The 21,682-nt window shown below is 41.3% G+C and overlaps 1 pseudogene; it reads left to right on the top strand.

The window, feature by feature from the left end:
- Positions 1–6,927: 6,927 nt before the first annotated feature.
- LOC120836272 lies at positions 6,928–20,718 on the top strand (annotated as a pseudogene).
- The last annotated feature ends 964 nt before the right edge of the window (positions 20,719–21,682 follow it).

Here is a 21,682-nt window from a genome sequence, read left to right as displayed (position 1 = left end):
GATATCCAACGATTGCGAGCCTTCCGAAATCTCGAGACAATTAACAATGACCTCGTCGGGTATTAACTACGAGAGTTAGCATAATGTCACAACAAGAGCGGAAGTGCCGTATTTCGCTGAAGTACAGTTCAACACCAAAATTTACTTAAAACGAGAGTAACTGGCAGGCTCCTCAAAATATGTTTAAACAACTCGATATTTTGGAAATACGAATATTTAATTATTTTGCACTGTTTTTTTACCTATTCTTTTAGAAGCTCAAATTTGCCCACATTCCTGTCACCCTTGGCCTGCGTCCGCTTTTTGTGTCCTAGAAAAAATCGTAAATTTTTTGGTGCGTCTTTCTTTTAATATTAAGGCACATCGTCAGTAGAATACGTATTTTGACATGTAATCTTTCGCGCCGTATTTAATCTCCTTAATCCCACTGATAATAAAAAACATAATAGCTAAAGTATTTTTTTTTTTAATTTTTAATAAGGATGTTAAATAGTAGATTCCCGACTTGGCTGTCATTGGTTGACACAGTGAAGGGACGCTGCGGTGCGTTTCCTAACTTGATATCTAGCTAAAAAAAACCTGCAGTGTGGTATGGCCCACCCGCGATACATTCGCCAAAAAAAAAAAAAAACGGAAACAAAAACGAAAAAAAAATCTGTTTGCATGAGAACCACTTGAGTCCAGGATTGTGGATGGCGAATAGGGTTTACTTTTGGTGGGTGGCTACGCCGAAATTTACGAGGCGAATTTCTTCAAACAACTAAATATTGTGTGTCACAGGTCAGTGAAATAGTGTCTAGTGCTAGAATTCAGCCAAACGTTCTCAGGTATTTATCCTCCTGCGCCTTTCAATTTTATTTGTATAATTTTACGTAATACAAATGCCAGACTTAATTTGACGGGCATCTCACTTACATTATATCTTGAGTAAGCAAACGTTCATATCGAAATAATTTATTTCTTAGGGCGAATATCGCTAAATGCTGCTTATCAGTACTTTAGCAGGGTTGATAATGTAAGAAATTTCCTACTCGGCCTGTCAAAACATGCTCGAGTACTGAATTAAAAAAAAAAACCGATACGATACTACTGGTTTATATCACTTATCTACATCCTTACACGATACGAAGTTCACTAAAGTTTGGGTGCCCACGAAAACCAAGCAGTGAGTAGTTAACTCGCGACTTATCTGTTCCAGCCGATTCAGTACACTGCTAATCAAGCTTTCAATAGGGTTCTTTACATTCACGTGTTAGTCTCTTCATTAGTTTGTTTTTCTGGAGACTGGTGTCTTCGGGAACGGCCGTAGACGATGGTAATCTGCCCTGTACATTATTTAGGCTTTTCGCGACTGACCATAATCAGATGCATTAAAGGAGCTGGTAAAAAAAGCCCGCAATTTAGGGTTACACCTCGTAATCTTCAAAGTGGCTTAATACCACTGTTTCATTGGTTGTGTACGACGAGCAAAATATTGTATCTCAAAATTAAGCAAAAGCAACGTAAAACTGCAACATAGCAGTGTTCATGTTGAAACCAAAACCAACCAAATTGAAGCAGCCTAATGGCGCCGAGTGCGTCAGCGCCCTCTATCCACCGGTGTGGCGATTATTAAAACGAAAAGGTCTATAGGCCCCCTACCGGAGTCAGAGTTTCGCGTTCATTCCCGTAGCGCCGTGTTTTCTGCACGGCCTGTTCATGCTGCTAATCACGTTACTGAATTCGGCGAATAGAGGCGCAGTGCGTTCTAGGCACGCGCACGCTCAAAAGCAGGGGAATATACGCCGAGGCGTGTGCAACGTCTACTTTCCTGCACGGCATTTGACCCGGCTACTCACGTGATCGGATCTCGGCGAATAGCGGCGCGGCAACACGTGGACAGCGTAAGCGAAACTCTGGCTCCCGTAGGAAGCCGATACAGGAAATCTAATTCGGTCTGAATCGGCCTAATCGACCCCATAAGTGATGACTTCACAACATGGCGCTCAGCTCCAAACAAAGCGTTGCTTGGACCGTTGTTACGAACAGACACAGAGGGGCTCGACGTGAGGTTAGAAATTTTCCCATAGAAAAGTAGATATTTTTTTTTTGTAAGCATTGATCTTGTCAATATCTGATCACGAAGACTTTTTTATCGTCTCTGTGCCATAAAGCGATGACAATATCCCACAATAAAGGCTCACAAAATATTTTTCCTTGCTAACAGACGACTGAATGGCTTCGCGGGTTCAGTGGCTCCCTCTGAGGGAGTCCACGGGGTGTGCAGCACTCCGGAGACTCCCTCAAACAACTTCCAACTGACTTTTTATTGAAAGGCGTTCCGGTATTTGTAGTAAAACTTTGTCACAAAACAAAACAAACAACCATCGCAGAGCATGTTCAGGGTACAGCATTATCTTGCTCCGAGGTAAGCAAGTTCCTTTTCAGACAGAGCTATAGAAGGCTTAGCGATACACGTGTCGCCTGAGTAATTATTGCGTTCAGCTTCTACAATTTCACGTGTTATCGTAGCCTCGCCTTTTTTTAATTATAACGCATCTATCAAATACTGGTGCATAACTGCACGTCCTGCAATGCATGTCAACAAACCACCGTTGTGTTTTTGCCCATTGTTACAGTGCTTGCCAAGCCCATCATGTAGGCATCGCCCCGTCTGCCCGACGTACTGCACCCCACAAGACAGAAAATTTCGATATACCATGAAATGTGTGGCATTCGACAAATTTTGTTCAGTGCTGCTTTTCGCATCCGTGTTTGGCAGGCACGTCAAGCATTGTTAGTTTGCACAATTTCATGAGCGCACTGGGCACGGGAAACACTACTTTTACACTTGAGTGTAAAGCCGTTTTCTTCAAATTCTTCGACACGTGGTGAATATACGATATAACAACAACTTTTTCATTCTCTATCGCCAGCTGGCTTCCACTGTTTTTCTTTGAGACATTATTTTCCTGGAAGGCCTGCAGCAACCGGAACACGGATGTGCTTGGAGTACCCAGCTGCGGCGAACCGCATTGAGTGCTGCTCAAGACCAGCAGAGGTTATATGCTCAGTGGAATGTTTGAATGCATTGCTAAGACAGAGGCTAACAATACTTATTTTGAGCTGCTTGGAGTTGGCTGAATGAAGAGGAAGTAGCGGCTTATGCGCACGGATGTGATCGTCGAGAAATAAAAACCTGAAGTAAAGAAAACGTATAGTGTTTTCTACGGGTATCTCATGCGTGGCGTCGAGCTCGGAGAGGCATTACTTAAAATTGGTCATTGTTTTCGCAGTCTCTGCTTAAAAAGCGTTGGTATCGGGAGCAGTAAAAACTATGAAATCATCTACGCATCTAAAACTTCCTTTACTTTGGACCCTTGAAACCGGCTGCTAAGTGTGCTATCAAGTGTTCTATAATATATCGCTGAGGACTGCCGCGATGCACTACCCGATACATATGCCCTGTTTTTGCAAGTAATGCTTGCCATCATCGTTAATAAAGGTTTCCAAAGATAAGAAGCTGAGGAATTCTAAAGAGCCATTTCTAGAAATGCCCGATTTATTTTGAAAGGCTACAACGCTTGCCCATTGACAAGTTTGGTGTGGTAGCCTTTCAAAATATGTCGGGGATATTCAGCAGTGGTTTTTCAGAACTACTCAAATATATCGTATACCGAGCTTTTACGAACCTTACTCTTTTAAGCAACCGAAAAATGGTGACCAGGACGCACGGTGTAAGATACATTTAAGTGATAACTCTCTCCCCACGCGGCGACCACATTATGTTCGGCGCACAGAGCGCTTCAATCGCACTGGAATAAATGGCGCCCAAGTATGGAATCCCTCCCAAACCGACCGCTCCGGTTGTTGCTTCCAGTCCCTCGCTTACCACTTCTTGTTGTACTGCCCCGCCGCCACGCCGCCACCAAGTCGCCAGAGTCCGTAAATCTGTGTTCTCTTCCTTCTTCTTCTTCGGGTTAAGGCTGACCTTCGTGCGCGATGGTGGCACTTGTGATCGACTCAGCACCAAAGCAAAACGCAAGGCCAGCCACTGGCAGCACACCACCACCACACAATGAAAAAGGCGAGGACTCTACGCCACCGACACCATGGCCCCCAAGGAGGGACTTCTTACCCACGATGCTCACACCCGAGCGCCCTCAGCGGCGGCGCGGAATTAACTACTCCTTGTTCGAGGCTAGCACCATACATAATCGGGTCACTCCCTCTTCGCGGGAAGAGCGGCGAGAGTCATCGCTTAAATGTATTTGTTCCACCGTGCCTGGACGTGATTTGAACACGCCACCTTTTCGAGACCGTACATTTTTATGTACACTCTCGAGAACCTCTCGCAAGATTCAAGCGCAAGAACGAACTAACTTGGAGAGAACCAGCCATTGCAGAATTTTCGGCCATCAAAAAGCCACTCTCGACAGCAATGCTGTTCGCTCGGTCTGACATTTATCATGGCTGACGCATCCGAGACCGCAGCAGGTGAAGTTCTACTGGAGTTCAAAGACAACCAAGGGCGTCCAGTGTCATTCTTCTAAAAACTATTTTCGCCAGCAGAAACAAGATACAGTACATTCGGTCGAGAGCTACTAGGACTGTATCTTGCTATAAAACACTTCCGCCATTTTCGGGCAGGTAGACAATTTTGTATTTGTTCAAATTACAAGTTTTTGAGTTACGCGCTTCAATCTACCAACTTCAACCATACCTTATGAGAGTTACGTCATATTTCCTTCGTGCCCGGAGTTACAACAAACTTAAAATTCGTATCGGGCAAAGACAACCCCGTCGCCCATGCGTTAGCTGGAATGCACATAAACGAGATCTCTTCAACTCGACAAGTAGCAGATTTGGCAGTTCTCGCTCGAGCCAAACAGGCAAACTGTGCATATCTAAAATATCCCTTACCCTTTAAGACGCCAACGTTCCTGACAGAAACAGAATGCTCGTTTGCGACGTTTCTACGGGCACACAGCGACAATACATGTCTACCGAAATCCCACACACTATGTTTTACGCACTGCATACTGTGCCACATGCTTGTACATGCGCTACCCAACGTTTAGTCACATTATGCTCTGTGTGGCAGGGCACCAACGCTGGTGTGAGGCCTCGGTCATAATCGTGTCCTCAGTGTAAAAAAAAAAAAAAATTGAAAGTTCATCAAAACACGATCACACCTCGCGGCATTCTTCATCAACCTGACACTCGCTTGAGCTATGCGGATCAGGACATCGTGGGACCATAACCATCATCGCAGGGTTTCCAGCTGTGGCTTACCAGGAATTTGTTTCGGGGAGAGCGCCCAGTGAGCGAAAAAGACGCCGGAGACTGTGCCCCTGTTTTCTCAACAGCGGTGGATGTTCATTCCGTGCGTTCGTGGTTTCCGCTAAGCGTGCTACTGACAGTGTGTGTGTGTCCTTTTGGTGCACCTGCTCGGTTTTATTTGTCGAACTATCGTACATCTAGGTATTTACGCAGCGACATTGTGAGTACTTTGAGAGATATTTTTTCTTCAAAGAACTCAGTTGTTCCTATTTGGTCTGATGACTTTTGTCTGCAGCTGTGCAAATTGTTTCACTGGTATTGACCCTGTGAAATAAAGGCCTGGATCTTTCAGGCCTATATGAATTAGCCGCGTTTTATTTTGTTAACGAATTGTCCAGCATTTGTTAAACATGCACTACCCACAGTTCACAGGCTTTTTCCTGTCTGCCTTCCATTGACGTACGAAAAAAAACGGTAAGTTTCGGTTAATATCGGCAAATCCAGTGATTTCTGGTAAATTATGGCTTTACTGGAAGGGAAGAGAGCCCCATAATTTAGTAAAATAATTTTTTACTGAAAATGAAATCCCAGTAAAAAATATTTTTCAATTGGGAGTTATGACATTATACAATAATTCTTAGCCTGAAAAATTCACCACGCGTAAATCACGACGAATATGAACTCGGGCCTATTCGCACAAAGCAAAAAACTAATGAGTATGATAGGACTAATATTGGTAATACGGAATACATGTCACACAGAGAGTTAAGCGCGATCCGTATGAGAAAGCACAATACTTTTAACACCTTGCTGAATCAACCTGGGACTGGGGTAGAGAAGACACATCGAAACGTAGAAGAGACAAAAAATCTGAGACGTCGTCCTGTCTATTTTCTCTCTCGTCTCCGTTTTTTGTTTGTACTCAACCGTGCACCTGCACCACCTGCACCCTTACCATATTTTCCCTTTTAACGCAGTTCCGCAGATATGAAAGAGTGAACTAAGAAGTGTGATGCCGGTGGTGACACGTGCAATAATTATTTGTTTTAACTTTCAGTGGGAATCGACACGGATTCAAAGTGTTTGGTAAGCGTCGCGATGCCATTACTTTGCATGCTCTTATTTTTGCGCCAGTCACCCCGGGTCTGCTGGAAACGGGCCGCGGTCCCGGTGTTTCTGAAAAAACCGCGGTCAGCCGTGGGCAGGTGAGAAAGCCTTCGCCAGCCGGATGTGGCAAGCTGACCGTGTTTTCAAAACCCCTGAATTAAACCGTTATACCAAAGAACTCGTGAGTATGCGTCAACATTGGGTTCAAAGCAATGGTAATATAATTTCTAAACCCCTCTGACATTTCAAGTCCGAAAAGTTTGATGTGGGGATTAATATAACACAATACATTTACAAAGGTTACTTTCAGTTGTTTAGAAGTGGGCGGTAATACCAGAATCTGAAAACGGATTTGGCTGCATCAAAACAACTTCATAGTTCAAATGTCATCACACGAGCGCTTTGTATCTGAGGATGAACAGAGGAAAATCTTGCGTCAGCATAAGGACATTTAGTTCACATTTAGGCGCATTTAACACGGACATGCCGCAATTGTGATTTTTTTCCAGTTTGGAATAAAAAAAAGAGCCTAGGAGGTCCTTGCCGATATTGAGAGCAATGAATTCACTCTTTCTCGTCTTCGTATATACCATGGCCTTGCTATACGGTAAGTGAGCAAAACGCCATTAATTAACGATGTGATATATGTTTACCATTCAAGCAGAAACCATTGGCGACAAGACATGTATTTCTGACTCTACCATTACCATTGCGCTATAGTCTCTCTCAGCATGCGCGTAGGGATCGCGCACATGTCTTTTATTCCTTGATAACATAGTCTAATGTGCAGTCACTAAGTTACAACTAAGCTTAGTATTTCTCACGTCGGTGCCTTCGTTGCTTGTCGCGGGGCGTCTATTGACTTTAACTTGTTCAAAAAGTAAGTCGCAATTAAAGCTTGATCAAATATATATTTTTGTTTCTGCTCATTGTCCCCTTCAAAAAGTTGTCTTGGAACTTAGCTGAGGTATATTGATCTCTACAACAACGTATGTCGAGAAATGCTCCTATAAAAATAAAGCAATATAAGTCTATAAGCGAATGTGAGAAACATCTTGCAAGACAACTGCATTTCGAAAAGGACAGTCAGTGATTAAAAAGGATCATGAACTTCCCTGTCTTTTTACCAATAAAACAACCCCCTCAGAGGCTCCGACACAAATTGACGTGCCTAGGGGTATCTAGTTGTCTTCGGCCACCCTCTAGAATTACTTAGACTTGAATTAAACATATATTTATATTTTTGGTAGGACATTGAACGCGCTGTAGATATCCCTGTGTTTTAAATTAAGCCTCATCAGCATATATTTTCACTGAAGAGCACCGGAATTTTGTATACCAATTTAAAAACATAATTTTTACGTTTAGCCTGGAATAGTGTTTTGCACGAAAGAGCAGACTATTAGTGTATGCGTAAAAATGTAGGCTTGATATTCTTGGTACACATGATAACTAGTAATGGACATTTCTTTAATACAAAAGATTGTTGGTTGTTTCGCTTATTCATGTTCAGGTCTTGAAGTCACTTCTGTGTCAGTCACGCCAAACCTAAACTGAAACCAAAACCATGCAAATCTGGTCCCACTTGGCGCGGTTAGACAGACGTCAGTTCTGCCCCCACCCCCTTGATAGCTTTCTCTCATTGCCACAGAGAGACGTCCCCGAGTATAGCCCATCATTTTCGTGGCGGTTTTGAAGTGAAGAGTTCTCGTGCGCGGCTTCGATCGGCGTTCAAGTAGCTCGCGGAACCACGCACTTCCAAAGGGCTCTGCGGCCGCCCCATTTCGCGACCCGGACGACCCCTGTCAGCCAGAAATTTCTGAGAACCTGCTAAGCTGTCGAAACCCGGTCAGCGTGACTCCCCACCTGCATTGTTCTTTGGGAGTTTGCCGGACGTTCTTGAAAGTTTTTATTTATTTGTCTGTTCAGGATGCTTATTCTTTTTGTATTATCTTCCTCTGTGAGAACCAGCGAATACCAGGTCTCGTCGACGGCTGGGCCTTTCGTAGCATGCCGGCGAAGAAAGCGAGCATCAAACAGTTCGCGACGCGGGCCATTCGATGTTCTTCAATGATTGATTCAGTAGAGATAATCGTTGAAAAGTCTTTCCACCTATGATCCCTTTCTTCGGCAAAAATAGCTGTTGGGCCCAGGGTAAACGACGAAAAAAATAGACCCTATTCATTTTTTTAATGCCGTACAAAAACGCACTTTTCATAACATTTCTTAATATAAACCGGATTCTACCCTAATGTCGTGAAGGGACTGTTCGTCGGCACTCTATATTGGATATGCTGTGTTATCTGAGATCTTTCTTGAATAAATCTTTTTTTCGGATTACGCAGCACCGTACGGTACTGTCAATATATTGTTCGATTCATGAGACTTGTTGGATGTCATGTTCTGACCGAGCAATGCCCATGCCTTTCGGCTCTCTTGAGTGTACCAATATTTTCGGCAACTAGTATCCATGTAGGTTGACACGGCTGAGTGTAGGGCATCTTAAAAATCTGCATAAAATGGAAAAAATATTCCGCCTGTATTTGATTTTGTTCTGTCGTGTACGGGGCCACCAAAAATTGCTTTCATTTGTTTTGTTTTTTCAAGAACTTGTACATTGATTTTTTTTAAAGCGTGGCGAAATTGTATTCCCCACAAGACACAAAAGATTAAATAAAAGGAATAAATTTAGCCTCAACCCCTGTCCGGAATCGCGCTTACACAGGCTGCTACTGCTTTTTGAAGCTATGTCGGCCGACAGCCCAGCGCAGTCGGCCGACATAGACGTACTCTCTCAAACCCAGAAACACGCGGTGTAAACCACTTTATTCGAAAAGGTCGCTGGAAAGGTCTATAGAATTGACTGCATAGGCACATAAAGTCATAATAGAGAGCTTTCGATGATGGATCCCATACCTTCAATACCCCTGATAACGATAAGATGCTTGGGGGAAAATGGCGACGGTGTATCGGGCATTGCTCTCGGAGTCATCGGAACGATCTACTAAAACTCTCTAATGATCACTTTCCCGATTTGCTTAACTTGTATGGCAACCGCATTTACTGCCCGTGTAATATTTGAGGTGAAACAGCTAGTGGAAAGGCAGTAATGGCAATAGATGCAGCAACAATTCCAGCTTTTTGTTAGACTGTAGAAATAAAATTCTCTCGGTCCGCAAAGAAGAACAGTCCCTGTTTCGCGATGAGTTCGAGTCCATTGCAGAAAACGACTGCCTGCTTCTTTATCCTGACACTTTGCGACCGTAAACCCAAAACAATCCCAGCTACATCTCAGGTAGGATACACTCTGCAACGATGTTGCTTATGTGTAGAAAACAAAATTGTGCATTCCAAAATCGAATGTAAGGTCGTTCATATATTCACCTTTTTGCAATGACGATTTTCAACGCAAATTTTGTGTTTGAATGTGCACTCGCTAACTGGATGGTTACAGAATCTGCAAGTCCAGCACGCACAGACGAAAAGGATACGCAGTATAAGTGCGGAAAACGCCAAAAAGAAAAACATATTTCTGGAAGAATCATCAATGGTACCGAGGCCCTCCCGGAACACTGGCCCTGGATGGTCGCAATCTATAATTCAAACGATACCTTACTATGCGGTGGGGTCTTAATTGGCGAAGAATATGTGGTAACGGCAACACATTGTTTTCTGTAAGTGATTTTTGTTTTCCAATGTAATGTATGCATGCATTTTGATTTTTTTATATAATACTTAATTGCTGTCTCGCGTATTCCCAGTCCGTTTTTCGTTAGTTGGAAGGGTTATTCAGCCACTTCTTTTGCAGTGCGGTTTGAGGCACGAAGCAACGGACGCGTTTCTCTTTTTTCAGCGTGAAATTCGCATTTGATGGCGGCCCATAATTAGACAAGAACCCCGATAATCAAATTTCTTTTAAAGTTTAAACAATTATAGTGTGTAAGGCATTCAGATTACACGGGGTGATAAAAGTAGTCTTTAAAATCCAATTTGAATTTCTAACTTGGGGCCAATAAACCATATTGTGCCTGTCAAAGAGGTAGGACACAAGTTGTATCTCAAGTGTATTAATGAAATTTGTATATTAATTCTGAATATAAAACTTACTGAACTCGATAACAGTAACTGTCTGCTTTTTCTTTATAATAAAGAAATAAAGACGCTCATGAGTTTTCAGTTCGTCTTGGAACCACACTCGAAACCAATGTTTCTCAATGCAACGCTCCACAAGATTCTAATATACGCAAAAAGAGAACCAGAAATGCAGAAGTATCTCCACAATTAGATCAAGAATACAATGACAATCCCGAAAGCCAGGTGATCTGCGCTGAAGTTGACAGTATCTGCACCCCTATTCAAAACAACTGTGGCCTTTTCATGGTACGTAAATAGCAACGGTGCTACCATCATTAAATGTTGTGCATCATGGTTTTGTCTACATTACTTTCACAGAAAGACATTGCTGTTGTAAAATTAAAAACGAAAGTCAACTATACTGACTATATTCAGCCAATCTGCCATCCGGAAAACTGTGTCGATCCCCCTGCAAGCAGTGCATCCTATGCTGCTGGCTGGGGAGGAATATATGGTAAATGGCTTAATTTTAATTTTCAATACAGACGCGATTCATTATAAAATACAACTCCGCAACTTTGAATGATTTCGTAATTTATGTACTAAACTGGTAATTAAAAAAACGTTTCTAATGCGTTATGTGACATATAGCTTGTACGTTGATCAGACGGCGATTGATGTTTCACAGATGCTGGCATGACCAATAAGGCCCTGGAATGTACAAACATTGGTATGACCTTTATTAATATTTCAAATTAATATTTGTTTTACTCCCAGAGTATCACAATTCAGATAAATATGAAGAAACAAAATTGGTCGTATTTTGATACGCAAACACACTGATGGAACGAAAATTACATCTCATGGATCAGGAGCAATGCTCTGCCCAAATGAAAAGCGAAGTTCCTGGCTACATCATTTGCACGAGTGGAGGAGCATGTTATGTGAGTAAAGAAAACCCTTGAACTGTGCTCCCTATAACACTTAAATATCATTTAATAAATCTTATTTCTTCTTTCACCTAAGTTTATAAAGCATGCAGTTCATTTTAGTGTAACCCTGTAGTCCTAAATGTTTGTCACGCCGATCGTCCGTCCACTCGTGTCATCATTTCACCGCTGTTCAGCAAGGAAATCAACGTTGCCTGTCCTCTCACGTTAAAGGATTGGTTCCTACGCTAAATTGAGCAGGAAAGTCGGAATCAGGTTACCTGAGCACCTATTTAGTTTTTTCGTTAAATATGGCAATAAAATTGATATGCCGTGATTTAAAACCGATTTAAAGGTATTGCAAAATTTACAGGAGAAAATTACATCCCGTCTTCTGTCAGGCGGTCTTTACGGTAATTTAGCTTTCCCGCTAAATTTAACAATACAAACATTGTCTCCCCGCTAAATTTAGCACTGAAATATGTGTCACGAGACTTATACACCAATTCCTTTTTTCTCTAACTTTAGGGAGGAAATGATTGAGCATTTATTCTCCTTCTCTCACGAAAGGCTTTAACGTTTCCTTGTGAAATTGAGCCGAGTGTTTATTAAATAGTGTATCCTATGCATTGCAGGACTTTGGAGATAAATGCCGCTCTGTTCATCTGGTGAAAAACTAAGTTTGTCTCAAGCATCTCGATTTGTCTAGAAGATTTGAATGATATGTATATTAATCTGAGGTGTCTTCAATTTGCTGGTGTTACTAAACTACGTTCTCAACATGATATAGCACCTTGATTGCACATTAATACTTTCTACTCAAAGAATGGACACGTTCGGGGACATAATCGGCGCCACATTTCTTAACGAGAGATGGAGATCGAAAAAACATATCTCCTCCATGCGCACGTGAAATTCGCCACGATCACCAATATTCCTGTACGTATATTCAATCCGCCGGCGAGGGAGAGCAATCAGATTATTAGTGAAGAGATACATACTTTTCACTATAGACATTATTAATTACCGGCAGTGAGGAATATCGTCCAGTCGTGATATTCGGACCGAAGAACAAACAAACGCTCTGCAGACGCAGATTCCGGCGCAGATAAACGGAAAACATGGCGGAGTATTGTTCGGGACACACGATGAAGCATGAGCTTTGAGAACTGCTTCGGGTCGAATGACATGAAAATACATGCAGAGCAACGCTGGACGCGGGTACACCAGAGCGAAATCGAAAACGATGCCCGTGGGAGGGTGCAGACGGGGCCCAGAGGCCGTGGGAGCATTAGATGAGGCCTGGGGGAATAGCGGTCAACTATACTATGCAACGCGGACGCTGTCGTTACGGACGCTGTCGATCAGCTTCGAATGCGAATCGGCAGGCCACATTTAGGTAATAATAATAGCTTATTCACAAATCCGCATCAAGGTTAAAAAAAAGAAAGAAAACGTCTCACAAAAGCACATGCGTGCAAGTGCGCGTGAATGGGTAGTCCATCCAAACTCTCTTTTTACGCGGGTACTCCCTTTTCGCAATCCTACAAACATTTTCTTCATACATCTATTCAGTGTTGAGGCACAAAAGAAACAAAACAAAGACAAAAGATACTCGCTACAAATTAGATATCACGGACACACTACTAGAGAAATTGCAGTGTGACCAATGTGTGAAATACTCAGAAACAACCAAAAAAAAAACAGTCATTTATTTATTTATTTATTTATTTATTTATTTATTTATTCTGCTTAATGTGCCCACAAACAGCTCGAGGCCTTATTAGTGCGCACATATTAAAACAATAAAAGAACAGATACAGACCAACAAACAAGCAAGACGTGATTTAAAAAAGATAAAAGGAAATAAATAACACTACGGAGAAGAATGGAGAACAGCAGAGCACAGATGTTTGTCAAGCGGCCAACAATGCTGTTCTAAAATTTAAAAAGGGTGGAAACAATTCTAAATCCCTCCTATCTCGATTATAATGGAGCTCAAGGCGTGTCATCGGGGACTAGACACAAACTTTCTGCGGGTAGAAAAGAAATGAAAATCTGGTCCACTTTTGGGGAACACTGAAAGAAATCGCACTTAGAAGCAAAGGTGCATCAATTGTAGCGTTCACTATCTTATACAAAACATTCATGTCTAGCGCTAATCTTCTTTTATGCAAGGGTACCAGGTCAAGCATATTAAGTAAGTATTCATATTCAAAATAAATGCCCCTCCGAATCCATCGATCACAAACAATACGCACGAGACGACCGCTGGACTTTTTTTGAAATACATCAATGAGTCGATCCAATGGTGTTCCAGATGACTGAGCAGAACTGAAGTTTAGACAAAACAAGGGCGCGAAATAGATGAATCATGCTAGCGTAAGTACGAAAATTCTGCACCATTCGGAAAATAACGCCTAGCACCTGATAAGAATCATTTACAACTTTCGAAACATGCTCAGTAAACGAAAGGCGGCAATCAAACGGCACTCCCAGGTCACGAATAGTATCAGACCTCGCGATAGCTGAACCTAACATGGTATACGAATACTCAATGCAGCTTGTCTTACGGGTAAAGGAAACAACCTTGGTCTTACTGGGGTTAAATACTAAATTATTTTTTAAGCACCAGTTTAGAACTGCTCAACATCGTCTTGCATCTTTAGACAGTCAGTAGTTTAATGAATTTCGCGGTAAATCTTAACATCGTCTGCAAACTCCAGCACCTTTGAATGCTGCACACTGTCTACGAAGTCATGCACAAAAATATTGAATAACAACGGCCCCAGGTTGGACCCTTGATCCACTCCAGTATATAAAACATACGAAGCAGAAAAACACCATTCATACAGCACTCTGCTAGGTCTTCCGCCAGATAGCTAAACAACCAACTGCAAAACGAGCAAGTCATGCACAACGCTGAACACTTGGCGAGTAACAACTTACGATCTACGAGATCAGAAGCTTTAAATCAATCGAAATAAATAACATAAACTTGCCCACAGGACGTGACCTTAGGTATAGTATGTTCCCAAAATGATACAAGGTTTGTTTCCACTGAACGCCATTGACAAAAACCATGTTGGTTGAGACAAAGAGACAACTTAAAATGAAAATAAATATTCTTATACATTGCCCTTTCAAATACCTTAGAAAAAAAGCAAAGAAGAGAAATTGGCCTATAGTTATTAACGCAGTCAGTGCGACCAGATTTATGTATAGAAACAACCACTGCACTCTTCCATCCTTGAGGAAATACATTGGCCTCCAAGGACATGTTGAAAACATGTAGCAAGACAGGGGCAAAAATATCCCTGCATTCCTCTACGATGAAAGCAGGAATTCCGTCCTCATCGCAGGACATTTTTGAAGTGAGCTCATTTATTGCGGAAAGCACATCTCCAAGCGTAAGTTTCGGAACTTCCAAGCCGTCGTTTGTTGGAATCAAGTCATGATTCCAGCTAACGACAAAAGCGAGGATAAGGGTCCCAAGGAAAGATACAATGGCAACTAATAAACCAGCGCGTTTTGTCAAGGTATCTGGTGGAAATCTAGAAGTAATTGTAATACTGTACTTAGGGAATTGGAGAACGCATGAAGATTTCGCTTCATTGTTAATCTTGTACTGGGCCAGGGTACACAGCAGACAATAAAAAAAAGCTCGGGTGAATGACTAGTTAACCTTCAGTTTCCTGTATACACCATTTATTCCTTTCCTTTTTTTACAGATTTTAAGGAGTGGAGGGTGTGAAGTTTTTAAGGAAGTTGGTTGACATATGCATGCACATGAAATATGCGGAGCGTAGTTCCATAGTTAGTCTATATTATTTGGTATCTGAAGCTTTTCCGTGTTTCTCAGTTGCCTTTCTTTGATGGTGTTCATTTTGAATCCGGATGTGAAGTAATAATTCGTCAGAATGACCAATTTGCGCAGTTTATTTACTGTCAATAGGTCAAGTTCTGACAGGTGATCTTCAAACACTATATTTTCAAGTTTGGCTTCATAGGCGATGTTCCGCACCGTCCTTTTAATTAACTTATTTATTCTTTGTTTTTCGAAGTCAGGATGCATAGGTAATAATTCCATAACTTAGTTTTGACTCTGCTAACATTTGCTAAATTATTCGTCTTAGCCAGATGTCCGTGGGGTTCAGTAATCTGTATAAGTAAGATGGTATTGTTCGTAAGTGATTTATTAGGTGGTCTTCATACAAATTCAACGACAGATGCTCGTCAAAATACGTGTCTAGATATTTTGTGTTTCTGGTATATGAAAGTGACCTACAGCTGCACTGAGTGCATTGAGTTGTATGTAAAAGGAGGAGTTTTTTTTAAGGTTAATACGCCTTTGGTGCGTTCGAAAGCGTATTAGTTGTGTTTTTTTTTTCATTGCTGTCAAGTATAGAGTTTTCAGAAAGCTAGTCCATTGTATTACTGAAGTCACATCGCAAGCTTTCGACTGCATTATCATGTTTATTTGCAAGGACTAATGCTGTATCGTCAGCGTATTGATAGGGATTAGATTCTAGAGGGAGTTAGGCACGACCGTTCATGTAGATGTTAAAAAGCATAGGGTCTTAAACAGATCCCTGAGCCAAACCGCAAGTTGTGTGCAATGAATCATTAAAACATTTTTCTTTCCTAACTCGTTGCGTCCGGTTGGAGAAGTTATTTTTAAACAAATCTAGGAAGTTCCCTTGAAAGCCAAGGTTTTCTATGCTATGTTGTAATATGGAATGATCAATTGTGTCAGATGTTTTTGTCAGGTCAAGAAGTATTGGAAATACTACATTATTAGTATCTATTTTTAGTTCATGTCATATGTCATGGCTTCACTTAGAAACGCAGTACAAAAATGTTGCCGAAAGCCTTATGGGGTGGGGTGTTGCTAATTAGTGAATATTGCATTGAAATATAGGCCATAATTTTTAAAGCAACTCTTTCCTTTATCTGCGAGATAACGGACATTAGTGCGGTGGACCTGTTGTCTAATTCATTTTCCCCTCTTTTTTTTCATAAGCAAGTCGGACTATCGCAGCTTCAACGTTATCGGATATAATACCTGTCTTCTATGTTCCATTTATTATCGCCAGCGAAACATGATTTAAGTTGGTATAGTTTTCTTTTATGTCTCGTGTTCTTAGTTGATCCTATCCCACCGGTTTTATGATTGACATACTGTTAATTATATATTCTAGATCTGTATTTGTCGTTTGTGGTATAGGTATGCCGAGTAATGTACATTCGTCAGTGGCTTTCCAGTGTCTGTGCATTGTTTGCTGGCTCGCGCAAATCTTGTACAACTTTAGCGAAGTTGTTTTGACATTGTTACTGAGAGTATAGTGATCGCTGACTCCAAAGTTTTTTTTTTTTTTTTTATACATTCTTCAATCCTGTCTACAGGTGGTTTTCCCATTATTTGATTCACAATATTACGCGTTTTCTTTATGTTTTTCTTGCAATATGGAGTTGTGTCACATTGAATTTCTTTTTTGCTAGTCTAATCTTTTTCGTCACTCTATTCCGTACCTGCCTGAACTCTTCCTTTAGTGTTCCATCTTTGGAGTTTTGCTTACATCTATTCCAATATCTATTTTTTCATAACTTAGTTCTAGTATTATGTCGTTAACCAAGACAGCTCCTGGCTTCCGCTGTTCCAGTTTAATTGTTTTATAAGAGCTGTCATATATTCCTTTGAATATGGCTATCACTCTTTTGAAAAGGTTTAGGTGGTCTAGGTGCAGCAAAGCGCTCCAGTTATATATTTTAATATTGCCGTCTATTTCTTTTTATCTAGAATTTTCTTGAATTGTTTTCCCGGGGAACTTTTAGTTTCGGCCTCACGCATGAGTTTAGAGCGACAAATTAGTGATATGCTACTTTGTGTTTCATTATCGCCACGATAACTTTTTCGGTACAAGTACGCAGTATTATATGCTCGATACAGGTTTTTGTCACTTTATCACCTAAGTATTCTTCACGTGTGAAACCGTCAATCATATTTTTCAATTCGAAGTTTTACAATACATCAAGATTTTCTCTTACTCTGGGTTTGCTGCGGCACATTACATCGATGTTGAAATCGCCTGCTAGTACGACATGGTCATTGTTATTAAAAGTGTTGAAGAGTTTTATGAAGTCATCGTAGAATAAATTTCGTTTACCACTGGGTGGTCGATGAAATGCAGTTATCGTAAATGACGCTTCAGGCCTATGAACGGTGAAGACAAGAACTTCTGCATGATTTATAAACACCTCCACACGGTCCGAAAAACAATCATTTTTATGTAAGCTAATATTCTCCCTCCTTTCTGCCATCTCGACGTATTGAAGTTGAATACAAACTATCTATATGAAACGGTAACGGTTCTTTTGCTCCAATGTTTACTTCAGTTATTATTATTTCATTGATATCTTCGAGCGAACTAGCAAGGTATACGTTAGGTTCATCTCAATGTTTTTTGGTTTTTTTTTTAATACTTCTGCTCTTAATTTGAAGGACATGTTGTAGCTGCTCGTCCTCCATTCCTATTTTTCTACTATATTTCTACAAATCTATTCCAGTAGTTAAGTATGCTACACGTGGCCATTTTATCAAATTTTGTTCAAGTCATCTTCCCTTTCGATACGTATCACCGCCGATCCTTCGCTTTGCCTGACCAGTATTTTTTCCTTTCTCATGCAAAAAAATACCTGTACCCTTCTTCCTTGCACATTCCTTTGCGTTCCAGAACAACCATCTCTGCAGCTTTGTCAACTCCTCGTTGATGAAGATATGATTCTACTTTAGCGCTTTGCCCTTGCTGACTTACCGGTCTCATTCCGATATGGCGTTGAATCGAACAATGATCGAAGCATTCTTATCATCTCTCGCTCTTAGTCTCTGCATGGCCTTGACCTATCTGGTTCTGCGAAAGGTAGGTCTAGCCTCGTTGCTAGATTTTTCAGAATTGTTGGTAGGTCTTTGTGTACGTTTGGGACAATCCCATGGATGGCACTGTTTCTCCTTCGTTCATATTGGTCCATATTTTCAACTGCCCACTCTAAGTCTTTTATTCGCGCATCACTGTCAAATGTAAGCAGCTCGATCTCCTTTGTTCTTTTCCTTAGGTCGTTCGTGACAGTTGTCAGTGAGTCGATGTTGTTTAGAAGATTGTCGTACTTTTTAGATAGCAATTTCGCTGATTTTTAATAGATTCAGTGGTTTTCTCCTCATCATCCAGTTTTTAGATCTCAGTGTCGTGTTGCACAGATTGCAGATTCAGCTTCGTTTCGATGTTTTTAATCGTAGTCAAAACCTCGGTCATCTTTTTGTTTGTCCGTACTTTTTCTGGCAATATAGCCGCTTGTCCGTGATCTGAAGTTTCGGCAGTGTCCTGGGAAATCTTGTCACCTCCCTGCTGTTTTTGACGTTGGGTGTTCAGTTTACGCGTTGCACAGAGCCAAGTCAGCGGATTTACCGCTTTTTCGTATTTTGATGTGACTCCCGAGCACTTCCCAATATGGCACAGGCTGTAGCATTTTGTGCATTTTAACACTTGAGTATCATCCGTCCCTTCTTTCATACATCCAAAGAAACATTTTTTTCGATGTGAGAAATGGCTCAGTACGGGAGAGCGCAGTCCAGCGGAGTGTGCGGTGCAATGAAGAAAAAAAAAAGCAGCACCCACCTGAGGAGCAGAAAACAAAATGTTACGATCCATTCAGTCACTCCGCCGGACGGCGCTGGTTCCCAGTTCGCTGTTTACTTATATGGGCTATATCCCGCGATGTCTGGTAGCCTGGCCCGCTTTCTTTCTTTTTCTGAGCAGCAGAAAGAGAAACACGGCTCCTGAACTTATCATACAATCTCTCGATGCTGCTGTGAGATTAGAGATCTACAAGGCACATGCTCCCGACAATTAAATTCTTTATCCAGTTGTGTCACAGCAGCGATTGGACAGAAACCACAACCCAGATGTCTGCTAAGGTTTCGATGGTAACCGGTCCCATGTGCAAGCGATCATGCTCTGCTCCTGTCTACTAAATTATCTATATTCAACAAACGTCGCCCATGAGTGTTTTTCACGCGTTTTGCTTGACAACGTCAACCAGCTCTCAGAATGAAAGATTAAAAGAAATAGTTCCTAAGATTACACTGCACTAAACATACTTCTGCCTCTGTAGAATTCGTTGCGAGTTCGGCTGCGCTTCATTTGTGACGCATGTTTATGTGAAATGCTCAACATTTTAACTCACTATTGCTGTGTAACCAGAATAATCAGCCCGCACTCTCATTGTGTCACTAAGAGAAACTTTAGTTATTCAATAAAAGCACGAGCTAAGGAAAGAGTTAGCATCAAGGATTAGTTGTTTTTTGTCGCTCGCACTTGTCATAAACTGAAGTATCATAATTTCTTGTTGTGTCCAGAAGTGCACTTTGACTGCGATCTAGATTGTAACGACTTGTACGTTCAGTTAGATTCTACACTGTTCACCGCGATTAAAATTACGAGCTTCTTTTCTAAATGTCTGTAGAACAGCTCCCAACAGCAAATACTAACAACATGCTTACCTGAACAAAACAAATTCTTACTTCCCCTTGTTTATATTTTATTGCCATCAAACGAAATATTTGGAGAGCCAACAGTTGTGCAGCTTAGTATGCATCAATGTCGTAAAGGTTGCGTTGCAGTGCTCGGTCTACAAATATCAAGGCTGGTCAATATATTGAAAGTTTACGTGAATAACGGGGGATATGTACTAGTCTTATAATAGAAGCATTGAGAGATATAATGTTTTAACCCTTGTGGTCAACAAGAAAACTTCTCAAATAGATGCTTTCAATTTACAAGCAACACCTTGATGTCTGTTCTTTTGTTCGTTCTAAGTGTTTTTGTCTGTTCCAGCAGAATGTTGGAGTCCTTAACGCTTATGCGCTACAGCCTGAAAACCTGCAAAACGCTGTAACATTAGCACTAGTACTGCTAGTAAATCACGCTGAGAAACGTGTTACGTTTGATAAATACATATTTCGAATCTTTCTGTATAGTATAAAAAATCAAATTGAGTCTAACATTTTCTTCTGCTTTATTTTCAGGGAGACAGTGGAGGACCCTTGATATACGAAGATAACGGCCGGTGGACTCTTATTGGTGTGATTTCTGACGGACCAGATAACTGCCTTTACCCGGAGAGACCTCTACTCTTTGTGAAGTTCTCGCACTTCGTAGACTCGCTTATTTCGAAATTTATGGAGCCTGGAAGTCACAGTGACAAACATTCCACGTGTGCTACGGAGAATGCCTGTAAAGAGTGTGTAACGAAGTTCTATCAGTTCTACAACCAGTCTGTAGAGCCATAAGACATCCTGAAGGCATCTCTACCTTTCATCAGTTCTACCACATGTCTATAGAACCATAAGACATCCTGAAGGCATCTACCTTCTATCAGTTCTACAACATGTCTGTAGAACCATAAGACATCCCAAAGGCACATACCTTCTGTCAGTTTCACAACATGTCTGTAGAACCATAAGACACCCTAAAGGCATCTAGTTTAATAAAAAATCTTTACGCCTGTGTACAGTTTTATTTGCCTACATTTATATTGTTACTTGCTTCGTGATGAAAACTGGTAATGAAAATACGGTGAGCGAGCCGGGGTGCTGGTGGAAGTGGCCTCTACTGTTATATTTTCTACCACTGTCAACTGGATTTTCGTCGTCTGGCGCAGTCACCGATTAAATTCATAATGAAAACTGTCTTTGCTCAAGCTATGCTCGTGCTCAAAATGCAATGAAAGAACCTTTTTTTTCGTTTTGTTTTTAGCAAGAATCTTTTATTCGTAGTTTGGAGATGACATCCCTGGTCACTGTAGTGATATTTCCTTTCCCAACAGGGTTATTCCGAACACTCCTTGGAAATACCATTCGCAAATTGATTAAAGCAAAATGTTCAGAAACGCTTACTTTGAAAATCATAATTCGCAGGATGCAGCACTTAACGTAGCGATCGATTAAATTTGTTTAGAAGACAGTAAACGTCACGTATTATTATGTTGTCAGGTCGGTCTGTCACGTGATACCATAAAGTCAAATGTCTTCGCGTCACTCGACGTGGTCACGAGATGCCGTGACGTCACGTTGCTTTACGTCATGCGACGTGGACATGTGACTTGACATCACTCAACTCCGTCTCGTTTCGGGAAGTTCAGACATCAAGTTGTGGTCTTACGTAATACCGTAACATCACGTGACCGGATAGAAGCAACAAAGAATGTGCAGGCCAGCTGGTGAACGTTTAACATCTTCAAATCCTCACGCAGAG

The sequence above is a fragment of the Ixodes scapularis genome, unplaced genomic scaffold (assembly GCF_016920785.2).
Source record: "Ixodes scapularis isolate PalLabHiFi unplaced genomic scaffold, ASM1692078v2 PGA_scaffold1__304_contigs__length_218370807, whole genome shotgun sequence".
In the NCBI taxonomy this organism is placed as follows: Eukaryota; Metazoa; Arthropoda; class Arachnida; order Ixodida; family Ixodidae; genus Ixodes; species Ixodes scapularis.
This window is presented reverse-complemented; position numbering and strand designations above follow the sequence as displayed.